The following is a 12503-nucleotide window of genomic DNA, read 5'->3' on the forward strand; positions in this document are numbered from 1 at the left end:
TCCCAGAAAGACTCTGATGGGCTGATAGATGAGGATTATGCTTTTATTCACAGCTATTCCAAGCCTCCAAACTTAAAAATTTGCTGTTGGGTCACTGATCACGTTATTTCCTTACACCTCCCACTCCACAACAAGCCCCATGTTCTTCTCCTCAGGATTTATGCTGCAACCCTCCAAGCTGACCAAGTCAAAAGTCAAATTCTACACCAACCCTGCACTGCCTCCCCCAGAAAGTTCCTGCAGGGAAGTTTTGTGCTGAGCAGAACCTCACCATCCCCAAAACTCTCTTCCAACAACCTGGAAGCATCCTGGATCCAAGCACTGGCACCTCACTGACTGTGTCTTAGTGTGCCAGAGAAATGTTGGCGATGTCCGTCATAGCTGAGCGATGCCTGGTGCAGAATGTTCTACAGACCACTGCCTTGTGCCATGCAAACTTACCCTCTGCTTGAAGCCCAGACCTAAGAGGGGTGGCATCCCAGGGAGGAGGCTCAAAGTGAACCATCTTCAAAAGGTACAGTGAGAAACAGCTTCCAGGTAAACCTTCAAGCTGGACTTTTAGATCATCCCATAGATCCCTCTCCCGAAGCGAATCCCCAGGGTTCTCCTCAAAGAAAACCAAAGATTGGAATCTCACCCAAGAGCTCCCGGAACTGTTGACAAAGAAGAGAAGCTCTAAAATTTCCCTGTCTTCCAAAAGGTAGAGTGAGAAACAGCCTCCAGGTAAACCTTCAAGCTGGACTTTTAAATCATCCCATAGATCCCTCTCCTGAAGCGCTTTGGCAACACATTAAAAAGAGCATCCTGCAGTCCTCTGAAGAATCCCCAGGGTTCTCCTAAAAAAAAACCCCAAAGATTGCTTTGAGGAAAACAGCTGAGAGATCCAATAATTGTTGACAAAGAGAAGAGAACCTCTAAAATTTCACTGTCTTCCAAAAGATGCAGTGAGAAACAGCTTTGATGAAAACACCACGGTGCAGTCATCAGCACCCTGTAGAAGAAGAAAGAAAAGTCAAACTGCTCACACTACTGAACTATAACTCTGCTCTGCTTTGCTGGAAAAATCCTTGGAAGAATACAGTGGTTTTCTCTGGAGGTGAACTTTCCATGTGTCATCACCAGCAAAAAAAAAAAAAAAAAAGCCTATAGGAAGCCTCTGACAACTCTGGGGTGCAGGTATGTGAAGCCAAATATTTTGAATTAGAGTCCAGACTGCTAAGTAACATTATAGAGTAAATGGAGAGTAATTACAGAGTCAATTATAGAGTAAGTTATACAATAAGGTAAAGAAAATTAGCAGCAAGTGACTAATGGTGATGGCGGAGTCATTCAGAGGAAGGTGGTGTTTCTGTCTGAAGTTAGGTACAGTTTTCTAAGGATGGGGAAAAATCTTTTCCACGATGCTGGGTATTTCCTGCTGCTTTATTTCCAGCTGGGCTATGTTGTTCCTGCAAACAATGCAGTCAAATGCATTTTTTTTCCCCCATACAAAATACACGTTGAAGTGAAGAAGGAGATTTGTCTGTAAAAGGCTGATGTGTGTGACTAAACATACTTGGTCTTCCTCTTTGTAAGAGAAAACTCATGCAAAAAAAACCTTGGAATTTGGTGACCTTTGATGCTTTCCCTGCATCTGCAAAACATGTGTGTGTTGGGCCATGCTAAGAAGTGTTTGAAAAGATTTTTTTCTGAGGGTATTTCTGAGGGGAATAGGGCAGGCATGTTGGTGTTGGGCATCTGGGGCAGGGCTGGGCAGAAGGGTCTGAAGTCCTGTGTAACACCTCAGGGGAGAGTGGAGCACATTATTCCAACTTTTGGGACATGGTTTAGTGGTGTTGGTTTCCCAGTTGGACTGGAGGATCCTAGAGGTTTTTTCCAGCCTTAATGATTTTGTGGTTCTGTGATTCTGTCCCCATAGGAGGCATTGGCCCAGCTCCAGAGGGAAAGCCAGCTGGCTTCCATCAGCTGCTGTACAGGGATGCTTTAATGACATTTTCCACAAACTCTGCTGAAAAGCAAGTTTCCACGCTGGAAAAAATGAGCAAGGAATTAAAGGCCAAGTGTGCTGGTCTTAAACTATGAGGCTGAAAAACTAAAAAAAAGGGAGGTAAGGGACACGCTTTTTGCAACGTTGAGGGCTCTGAGCAGTGTTTTGCTGTTCATGACTGCATTCTGTCTTTTGGGACCTGCCTGTTCCTCAAAAAAGTCAATTTCAGCCACTAAGCTTTCTCTTCTCTGTTTTGTGATGTGCAGCAATCTTTAAATTTCTTCTTTGTGGCTGTGTTAGGCTAATTAACTGGTCAGAAGACTGATTAGAATGTTAAAGTTTTTTTCTGCAAATTCCACCAGTCCCAGGCAGAGGGTTTAAAGGTTGAAAAGTTCTATACCCATTTAGTTAATTTTTATTTTCTGGAAAACAGGAACTAGTCCTGTTGAGTAATTAGACACTGTTTGTCTGTGAATAGTGATGTGAACAGTGCTTTAAAATTCCATTTCTTTCTTCGTCTGAACCCCGGAGTGATTGAGTGAGGTGAATACCTGCATGTGTCAGATAACCACCTTATTCTTCATTTTTCAGTTTCTTTAAGAGGGAAGAGGGGGAAGAACTCCAGGAGTGCTGTCAATGGTTTTCCCCTGTGAATCACTTTGTATTTCTAGTGCCAAAATACCAGGTTCCTTTGGGAGATGGTAGTTCTGTGGGTGGCTGGAGGAAAGGAGGGACTGTCCAGATTTATGAAAGTTGTTACTCTAAAATTACCTTGGTATTAATTTAATGTATTCATTTAATGTAAGCAATATTAATTTAACTTAATGTATTGGTTTAATTCTTTGTAGAATGCCAAAAGAGACCAAAGAACCATCTCATACAAAGTCCTGCCTTTAGTCACCAGAGTAATATCTGCAGTCAAACTATGGCTCTTGCATCAAACAGACTGCTTTGAGTTTTGTTAAAAAAAATAACATGATTCAGTGTATGGTGGTGTATTGTTCAAAAAGTATAACATTATCTATAACATATATTATTTTTTAATGTATTAGAAAACAGAAATCTCCATGAGCTGCTGCTGATAGTTTGGAGGTGCTGACTGCTGGTGGCAGGCAAAATTTTCCTACTTTTTGAATTCAAGACAGTTGTAACTGTATAATCAAATAAGTTAAAAGACAGAATTCATGTTCTTATAACTTTTTTCATGCTCATCTAACCATTTCATCAGGGCAATGTCAGAGAGCTGACATTGGAAAGCTCTCTGTGGCAGAAGTTCACTGGAAGTTGCTACGAGGCGCTGCAGGAACCTGGAGGAAGCCAACCTGGGCTTGGAAAAGGAATTGGGAGAGGTTAAATCCAAGGTACATGAAGTTGTCCCAGAATTCCAGAGCAAACTCCATTCACTGATTGCTTTGAAGCTTTAGTGCTGAGCAGCCCCAAGTCTTGGTAACTCTTTCAGGTTTGACTGCTATGATACAGGCTCCCCAGAACCCTTCAGGTCAAACGGGTTTGGTCATTCCTAATCTGTTCCTGCCAGAGATAATTCTTTGTGTCTTTGTGTTTCAGAACTGATGAAAAAAAAAAAAAGGAAAAGCCAACAGAAGGCTTCGTGGAAGAGAAAAGAACACGCGTGGAAGTGGCTGCAAATCCAGTTCACCATTCAACTCATCTGGGACATCCTGGCACCAGTCTGATTCTGAACAGAAGTCCAGTAGGAAGCATCCCCAGCTCACCCATAGGAGCAGAATCCTTGATGAACAGGATTTCCTCTTCTGCAGACAAGGTAAACATTTTGAAATCCCATCCTCAGCTACTGCTGAAGAGCATGTGTATGCAAGGTTGTGCTTTTTAGCCTAAACTTACAACTCATTTGCAGGGATTACCCATGGTGTGTCTCCTCCTCATCCCAACACAACATCTAGGTGTGCTAGGGGTGAAAAGTTTGGGTTTTGAGGTTGTTTTCCAAGAGTGCCCAGAAACCAAAGATGATGCCATAGGATGGTTCCAGCTAAGCTTCAAATTAAATTTTCTTATCTAGGATGTATGACTATAATAAATAAATCTGCAATAAATCTCACTTTATACTTCATTGTGGGAGATCCACTGTGTAGGAGGCATTTGGGTTTTTATGGGGTTCTCCTGGAGAAGCTGTGAATTTGGTCACTGCTCTTCCTTTAGTCCTGGAGAGAGGGCTCTTCCCTCCCCTCTGCTGGTTTTTTAGAAGTTTAATATTGCACTCATGTTAATGGTGTGTTTTCTGTATGATTCTAGTACAAGTGGATCCTGGATGAATTTGTCTCTGAAGAACCTGGACATGGTAATGTGTCATGTTAGAGTAAGTAAAAAGATGACTGCTCCTAACTCTTGAAAACAACATCTTGAAAGCTGTTTAGTTCCTGTGCTAAGCACAGGGTTTTTTCTGCTAGCTTTACACTTACTTGAACATGGCAAGTTTCTGCTCTGTAGAGCTCTAAGCAGCTGCCTGAAAAAAAACCCAAAACCAGCACAAAGGAAACTGACCTATTTCCTCCACACAGGTACACTTGGCTAAAGCTGAAGTCACCTTTCACTGGAGTTAATCCTGAATCACAAACATAAAAGGAGCCCTACACAGAGTTTCACAGACTTCAGCCATCACTTCTCCTCCCGTGTCCAGTGATTGCCTTCAGCACTGACCCATAACACACCCCCTGCTGTCAGTTCTTGGTCTTTGCTGCCCTTTACTCATTGCTTGTGTTTGTAGCTCCTCTGTTTCAGTCTTTTTATTTGAATAGGCAAGAAGAGGCTAATCAGTGACAAAAGTTCTCCTTTCTTCAGAGAAAGATCACTCAGTAGTGTTCAGGCAATCGTCAGGGGAGTTGAATGTTTGTCATCCATGGCATCAAACATGTTCTGTGACATGAGGCCAGATGCCCCAGGAGGAATTGCACCTATTTTGTAATGATTACTCCAGAGTCACAGCTTTGCAGTGACTGGTGCTGTTTCAAAGCAGGAAGCCCCTGAGCCAATTTCCTTCTGTTGCTGTCTGCTTTTAATCACGGAGAGTGTTCAGCTCTGGCTTCGTAGCCGTAATGTTCTGACAGTGACCTCTTTGCCCCTCTCTCCTGTAAAAGTAACGTCAGGAATCTTGTCTCTTTTCTTCCCAGACACTGATGAACTTTCAACTACATCTTTGGGAGCTTGTTCCATATCTTGTGATGGATCAGAAGACATGAAAATATGTTTCTGTCAGTCTGAATAAATGTTCTGAGTCTGTTGGATGGATGACAGCCCTGTTGGCTTTCCCTGGTGGTTTTTTGATGCGTAGTCCTCTCCCTCTCCCCCTTCCCTTTTCCCTCCTCTCCCATTGTCTTCCCTCCCCTCCCCCTTCCCTTTTCCCTCTCCCTCTCCTCTCCCTCCCTCTCCCTCCCTCTCCCCTTTCTTCCCCCTTCTTCCCCCTCTCCTCTCCATTCCTGTGTAGTCCCCTCCCTCTCTCCTTTCCCACTTTTCCCCCTTTTCCCATTATCCACCTTTTCGCAGTCCCCTTTTCCACATTTTTCCCTCTTTCCCCCTTCTCCCTTTTCCCCCTTTTCCCCCTTTCCCCCCTTTCCCCCCTTTCCCCCCTTTCCCCCCTTTCCCCCCTTTCCCCCCTTTCCCTCCTTTCCCCCCTTTCCCCCCTTTTCCCCCTTTTCCCCCTTTTCCCCTTTTCCCCCTTTTTCCCCTTTTTCCCCTTTTTTCCCCCTTTTTCCTCCTTTCCCCCCCTTTTCCCTCTTTCCTTCTTTCCCTCTTTCCCCCTTTCCACCTTTCTCTTTCTCCTTCCCCTTTCTCCGTCTCCTTTCTGCTTCCCCTTTCTCCTTCCCCTTTTCCCTTCCTCTTTCCTCTTTCCCCTTCCCCTCCCATTACCCCCCTCCCATTCCCCCCCTTCCATTCCCCCCCACCCATTCTCCTTTCCCTCCCCCCACCCCTTCCTGCCCATTCCCTTCCATGCCTTACCCTGCCCTCCCCTCCCCCCCCCAACTTTCCCCTTTTCTCCTTTTCCCCTTCTCTCCTTTTCCCCTTTTCTCCTTTTCCCCTTCTCTCCTTTTCCCCTTCTCTCCTTTTCCCCTTTCTCCCTTTCTCCCTTTCCCCCCTTCCCCCCTTCCCCCCTTCCCCCCTTCCCCCCTTCCCCCCTTCCATTCCCCCCTTTCCCCCCTTTCCCCTCCTCCCCCTCTTCCCCCTCTTCCCCCTCTTCCCCCTCTTCCCCCTCTTCCCCCTCTTCCCCCCCTTCCACCTTTCCCCCCTTCCCCCCTTCCCCCCTTCCCCCCTTCCCCCCTTCCCCCCTTCCCCCCTTCCATTCCCCCCTTTCCCCCCTTTCCCCTCCTCCCCCTCTTCCCCCTCTTCCCCCTCTTCCCCCTCTTCCCCGCTTCTTTTCTTCCCCCCTTTCCCCCTTCTCCTTTCCTCCTTTCTCTTTCTCCATCCCCTTTTCTCCTTCACCATTTTCTCCTTCCCCTTTCTCCTTCCCCTTTTCCCTCCCTCTTTCCTCTTTCCCCTTCCCCTCCCATTCCCCCACTCACCTTCCTTCTTTCTCCTCCCCTTTCCACTCCCCTTTCCCTCCCACTTTCCCCTCCCTTTCCTTCCCTTTTCTTTTTTTCCTTTCCCTGCCGTCCCCACCCTCTCCTTTTTTGTAATTTTTGTAAATAAATTGATTTGGATTTTGGTTTTAAAGTTTTCATCAGTCTCTGACCCTTATTTCTTGCTGCTACCAGTTCTGCTCCTCTTTACCCTTTTTCATTTTCTGCACACCTGCTTTTTGAAATGGAATAGAAAAACCCCATATTTCTGAAGGAAAAAACAGCCTGCTTTTCAAGAGTGCAGAAAGGGCCTTGGAAGTAGAAAGACTGCTCCAGAAATCACTTGGGCACGAGCAATGTGATCGTGTCCTTTGCTGCGTGTCTGGCATGGCTCAGTTTGGAGTGCCAGAGCTCAGCTCCAGTTCCCTGTTGTGGGCCAGAGGGTTCATTTTCCTAAGGAAAGCACATGGACAGTGGATTTCTTCCCAGTGCTTTCTGATGCCACTCAAGTTTCAGAGCCTCATTCTAAAAGAGGCTTCATGGCAGCTCTGCTCTAGAGCTGTCACACGTGGCTCCACACCGACCCCTCTGATCTGCTCCCTTTTCTTCAGACACAACTCACAGCAGCAAATACTCATCTCACCATCTCCCTTTGGGGATCCAGTCAAAACTTGTGCTGCCTCTGCACAGAATGACTTCTGCAGCCTGACCAGCACCCGACAGACACATCCTGCAGAGGGGGACAGGACTTTCCTATTTGTCAGACAGAAAGAGGAATTTGGATATCCCCAGAGAGAGCATCTCTTCAAGAAACAGGCAGTAAGCTCTAAGGCACAGACAGCTTTGCCATTAAGGTCTCTTATGGAGAAAAGAATTCACTCCTAAATACTTTTGGTGGAAGCATTGGGTCCCTGCAGAGAAATCTCTGGGGGAGTCCTGTTCCCAGCGGGTCCCACAGCCAAGCAGAGAGCATCCCTCCCTTGGTGGTCTGCAGCTGGGACAAAGGACCTCATCAGCAGGTTTTCCAGTCTATTTGCTAGTTTGTGCTTCCTGTATCTATGGTATATCTCTTTATGTCACACCATACCACACTGTCAGTCATTCTGAAGTTAAGAGGATATCATTTTATTTGTGCAGACCTCTGCTTAGTGAGAGGTACGGCTAAAATCTAAGCCAGGTGTGTCCTGGTTTGGGCCAGGATAAAGGTAATTTTCTGTCTTGTACTTTTGCTTTCTTTGCAGCTGCTCCCCACAGACACTGCTGCTGTTGAGAAAGCCAACGCTGCTGCTGTTCCTGCTGCAGACACCACAGCCTCTCCCTCTTGGCACACACAGATACTTGTTGGCCCTGGGAGTGGGAGAAAAGGAAAACCATGGAAATGAGAAATGAGCCTGTTCCAGGCAGGTGAAGGACAAAGAAGGGATTGCTGAAGCAGAGTGGGCAGGGGACAGAAAGGCATGGGGTGCACCTGGCCTTTAGAATGCCCTTTGCCATGCTCTACCATTGTCCTGTTGTAGCCAGACTGGTGATGTCACCCACCCAGGTGGGTGATGTGGTGGGTGGGAAGTTCACGAGATGATGAGGGTCACAGTGCCATCAGTGATCCAAAGTCCTCCTGGCAAGCAGTGACAGTGCCTCAGTGTCCAGAACTTGTGCCAACACTGTTTCCTGTCTTTATAATCCCCCTGTGGGGTGGGACAAAAGGCACTTTCACCCCCTGTGTGGATGAAGACACGCTGGGGACGCCCTTGAGCAACCTCATCTGGTTCATCCTGCCTTGAGCAGGGCACTCAGACACGGAGATGCTCAGGGGTCTCTTCCAGCCTGAGGTATTCTGTGATTCAGAATGATCTGGAGAATGATAGCGGGAATGATCTGTAGGATCATGGAGCAGGAGGAGCACGGGAAGCTCATCCTTGAGCAGCTCCAAGAGACACTACTGTTGAATGAGGCTGATGCTGTGGATGGGATTAAGAAGTGAGTTCCATGGGGACAGGAGAAGGGTTGGCTTCAGTTGAGTGGAATCATGGAATCATGGAATGGGTTGGATCGGAACTAAATGATCTTGAACCATTCCGACCCAACCCATTCCATGATTCCATTGTTCTTTGACACAGTCCCAGCCAGTTCCAGGCCTGGGCATCTCCACAGCCACCACCAGGGCTTTGTGATGCAGGGTCTGGGTCCTGGACACCATTGTCATGGGGGTCTCCATGGTGACCATATCTAGGAGAGCACCTCCCTCAGGAGTCAGCAGCTGCCCTGGGTGCTCATGGAATATCTGTGGCAGAAAATGCCCAAGATGTCCATGGAGAAGGAGGTGGAAGCCTGCTCCCAGCCCTCCACAAGACCCCAAGGTCAGTGACTGAAGGAAGGACTGTGGGGAGAGGGCAGCTGTCCCCTGCAGCCCATGGAGGAGCACAGAGGGGCAGACGTGGATCTGCAGCCCTGGAGCACCTTGCACCAGGGTGATGTCAGTTATTAACTGAAATACATAAAATTTTAGAAAAAAGTTACATTTGAGCAATGTGAGCATGTCTGGGGAAAGGGTCAGGAACGTGAGGTTGCTTTTGTCTCTGTGTCCAGATTTCTAGTGAGTTGGCTTCAGTTGGGTGGGAGGTGTCCCTACCCATGCATGCAGGGGGTTGGAACAAAATGATCTTGAACCCTTCCAAGCCAATCCATTTCATGGTTTTATGATTCTGTGACATGGTCCCAGACAGTTCCAGGCCACCAGGACTTTGTGATGGGGTAGGTGCAGTTTTTCAGCTGTTCCCTTTACAGCTGAGACCCAGGCCTGATGAGGAGCCATGACAGCATCTTCATATTCTCGTGCTTTTTTAATCCCATCACCCACAGTTGGTTCCATTTCTCCAGGAACCCATAACATTACTGATAGTGTATGGTTAAATGGGGATGGTGCAGCATGCACAAACCTTTGCCTCCCAGGCCTAGAGCATGGCATGTGATAAGGATCTACAGACTCATCATTGTATAGATCACATCTCATGCAGATATTTCTTTCATATCCAAGTGTGGCTGCTTTGACCTGTGGGCAGTTTATTTCCACTTTATAGGGATATTTCTTATGTGTATGAAATGTGTATACTATGTGTATCTCCTAGGTGTGTGAAACAACACTGTACCATGTACCACACTGTTGAAGACCATATCACAACTATGGTTTGTAAGCAGCTGTTACCAAGAATGAACCACAGAGCAACACTAATCCCAGATAAAAAGCCACAGATCACACCCTGCATACCAAAGGTACAGCAGGACTGGTTTAATTTCCAACCCTGTGAAATTTCCAGAGAAAATAGCTTGATTCCCACTCAGCGGAGCCATCTGGGTATCCTTCACTGAAGTCAAAATTCAAACTGTTCATATAAATGAGTTGAATTTTCAAATGGGCTCTAGATATTTAGCTTAAGGCCCACATTTGGTGCCAATAAATCTGTCAGGGTGTTACACTTGGCCGACAATTAACTGAATGACAGAAGCTCTCTATTAATGCCCCTCCCTACCCTGATAAAGAAAGGAGAGAGAATAAGGGAGAGAGACTTATGGGTTGGAAACTAAACTACACAGCTTTAATGAAACAGTAATGATAAAAAGGAAAAATTACTATGGCTGGACTCCTGGGGTCAGCAGGCCTGGTTTAATTCCAGATCACTTGTAGTGGTGATGGTGGGAAGGTGTTTGCCATCTTGGGTTCCTCTCTCATTGTCCTTCAGTTTAAAGCATTTCTAAAGCAGTTTAAAGGAGCTGCAGGCATGGACAGTGTAGGGCAGCCTGCAGGAGAGGTGGCCAAGGGCTCTGGAAGGCTGAAAGGCCCAACAGGATCAAGGGCTTTGTCACCCCAGACGTGGCAGCTGCCTCAAACACCATGGTCTACCAGGAGGAATTTTGTCCTGGGGCTCTGGGCTTTCTTTCCCCTTCTTGGGGAGGTCAAGATGTGTCTGAATTTTTTTTTAATTACACGTTTTCATACTCCACTGTCCCTAGGAAGAGTCCTGACTCATAAGAGAGGGATGGGCTCTGCCTTCCCATTGCCTGGGTTTCAGAGTTTGTCCTCAATGCTGCATTAATAAATAAATAATGAAAAATCTTTGCTTTCAGAGCCACCTATACAGAATCTTTGCCTCCCTGCAATCATGGCCTCCAGTGATCTGCTCTAACAAGGCCATGGGGAGGCTCTGGCAGCAATGGTCCTCAGTGGGGCCAAACAATGCTTCAAGGTACTTTCAGGTTCCATTCTGACTTCTGGAGCAGTTTGTTCATTCATCTCTCAGCACAGATATTCTCATCTCAGATATTAAATAGAACTGGGCTGAGAGACTGATCCCTGGGGGACAACACTAGTGACCGGCTGCCAACTGGATCAGCACCATCCAGCACCACTCTCTGGGCTCGGCCCTCCAGCCAGTTCCTAACCCAGCACAGAGTGCCCCTGTCCAAGCTGTGGGCTGACAGCTTTTTCAGGAGAATGCTGTGGGAGACGGTGTCAGAGGCCTTGCTGGCCAAGTAGACCACATCCACAGCCTTCCCCTCATCCACCAGATGGGTCACCTGATCATAAAAGGAGATCAGGTTGGTCAGACAGGACCTGCCCTTCCTAAGCCCATGCTGGCTGGGTCTAATCCCTTGTCCATCCTGCAGGTGCTGTGTGATTGTCCCCAGGATGATCTGCTCCATAACCTTGCCAGGCACTGAGGTCAGGCTGACGGGCCTGGAGTTTCCCGGGTTCTCCTTCTGGCCCGTTTTGTGGATTGGCGTGACATTCGCCAACTTCCAATCATCTGGGGTGTCCCCAGTGAGCCAGGACTGTTGGTAGATGATAGAGAGAGGCTTGGTGAGCTGTTCTGCCAGCTCCCTCATCACCCTTGGGTGGATCCCATCAGGTCCCATAGATTTGTGGGGATCCAAGCAGCTCAGTAGGTCACTGACTGTTTCCTTCTGGATTACAGGGGGGCTGTTCAGATTCTCGTCTCTTTCTACAAGCTCAAGAAGCCAGCTGTCCTCAGGATAACCTGTCTTGCTGTAGAAAATTGAGGCAAAGAAGGTGTTAAATACCTCAGCCTTTTCTTCATCTTGGATAACTATATTGTTATATATAGTCCAGTAGAGAATGGAGGTTTTCCCTGCCCCTCCTTTTGCTATCGATTCATCTGTAAAAGGACTTTTTGTTATCCTTCACAGAGGTGGTGAGATTCAGTTCAAGTTGTGCCTTTGTCTCTCTAATTTTCTTTCTACAACACCTAACTATATTCCTAAATTCTTCCTGAGTAGTTAGCCCTTTTTTCCATAATCGGTAGGCTCTCTTCTTAACCCTAATTTCTTTCAAAGTCTCCCAGTTCAGCCAGACCGGCTCGCCTTTTCGGCACACCAGGACAGCTGCTCCTGTGCTTTCAGAACTTTCTCCTTGAAGTACGTCCACCCTTCCTGGACCCCTTTGTTTCCAAGGGCTGTTTCCCAGGGTACACTCTGAATCAGTCTTCTGAATAGGCCAAAATCTGCCTTCCGGAAGTCCAACATAGAGGTTTTATTGACAGCCCTCCTTGCATCCCTGAGGATTGAAAACTTGATTATTTCGTGACCACTGTGTCCCAGACATCCACTGACCACCACATCTCCCACCAGCCGCTCTCTGTTTGTGAACGGGAGGTCTAGCGGGGCTCCATCCCTGGTGGGCTCATTCACCGGCTGGAGCAGGAAATTATCCTCTGTACACTCTATGAATTTCCTAGACTGTTGACCCCATGTCCATCCCATGTCAACAAAACCCTGTGATTGGCCTGAACCCCCCTGTTAATCACGTGTTAATTACATGTTAATCACATGTAGATCCCATGTTGACCCCGTGTTGTTCCCATGTCCCTGTGTCACAGTTTAACACTGGCCCGTCAATTAAACCGATGGCAGACGCTCTCTATTAATCTCTCTCTCCTCCACCATAAGAAAGGAGAGAGAATAAGGGAGAGAGA

The 12503-nt window shown here is 47.0% G+C and overlaps 1 protein-coding gene and 1 long non-coding RNA gene across 3 annotated transcripts in view; both read left to right on the forward strand.

Moving 5' to 3' along the window:
* The window catches only part of LOC139790750 (ankyrin repeat domain-containing protein 26-like), a 678272-nt gene that overhangs the window by 630078 nt on the left and 35691 nt on the right, over positions 1 to 12503 (forward strand). The window lies entirely within an intron of this gene.
* On the forward strand, positions 1012 to 5256 carry LOC139790726 (uncharacterized). Of its 2 annotated transcripts, none has more exons than XR_011723596.1 (4): positions 1012 to 1176; positions 3554 to 3770; positions 4259 to 4322; positions 5134 to 5256. It is a non-coding gene; the product is annotated as an uncharacterized lncRNA (long non-coding RNA). The 2 variants fall into 2 exon arrangements; XR_011723595.1 differs by lacking the exon at positions 1012 to 1176 and adding an exon at positions 2960 to 3348.

The sequence above is a fragment of the Heliangelus exortis genome, unplaced genomic scaffold (assembly GCF_036169615.1).
Source record: "Heliangelus exortis unplaced genomic scaffold, bHelExo1.hap1 Scaffold_135, whole genome shotgun sequence".
NCBI classification, from domain to species: Eukaryota; Metazoa; Chordata; class Aves; order Apodiformes; family Trochilidae; genus Heliangelus; species Heliangelus exortis.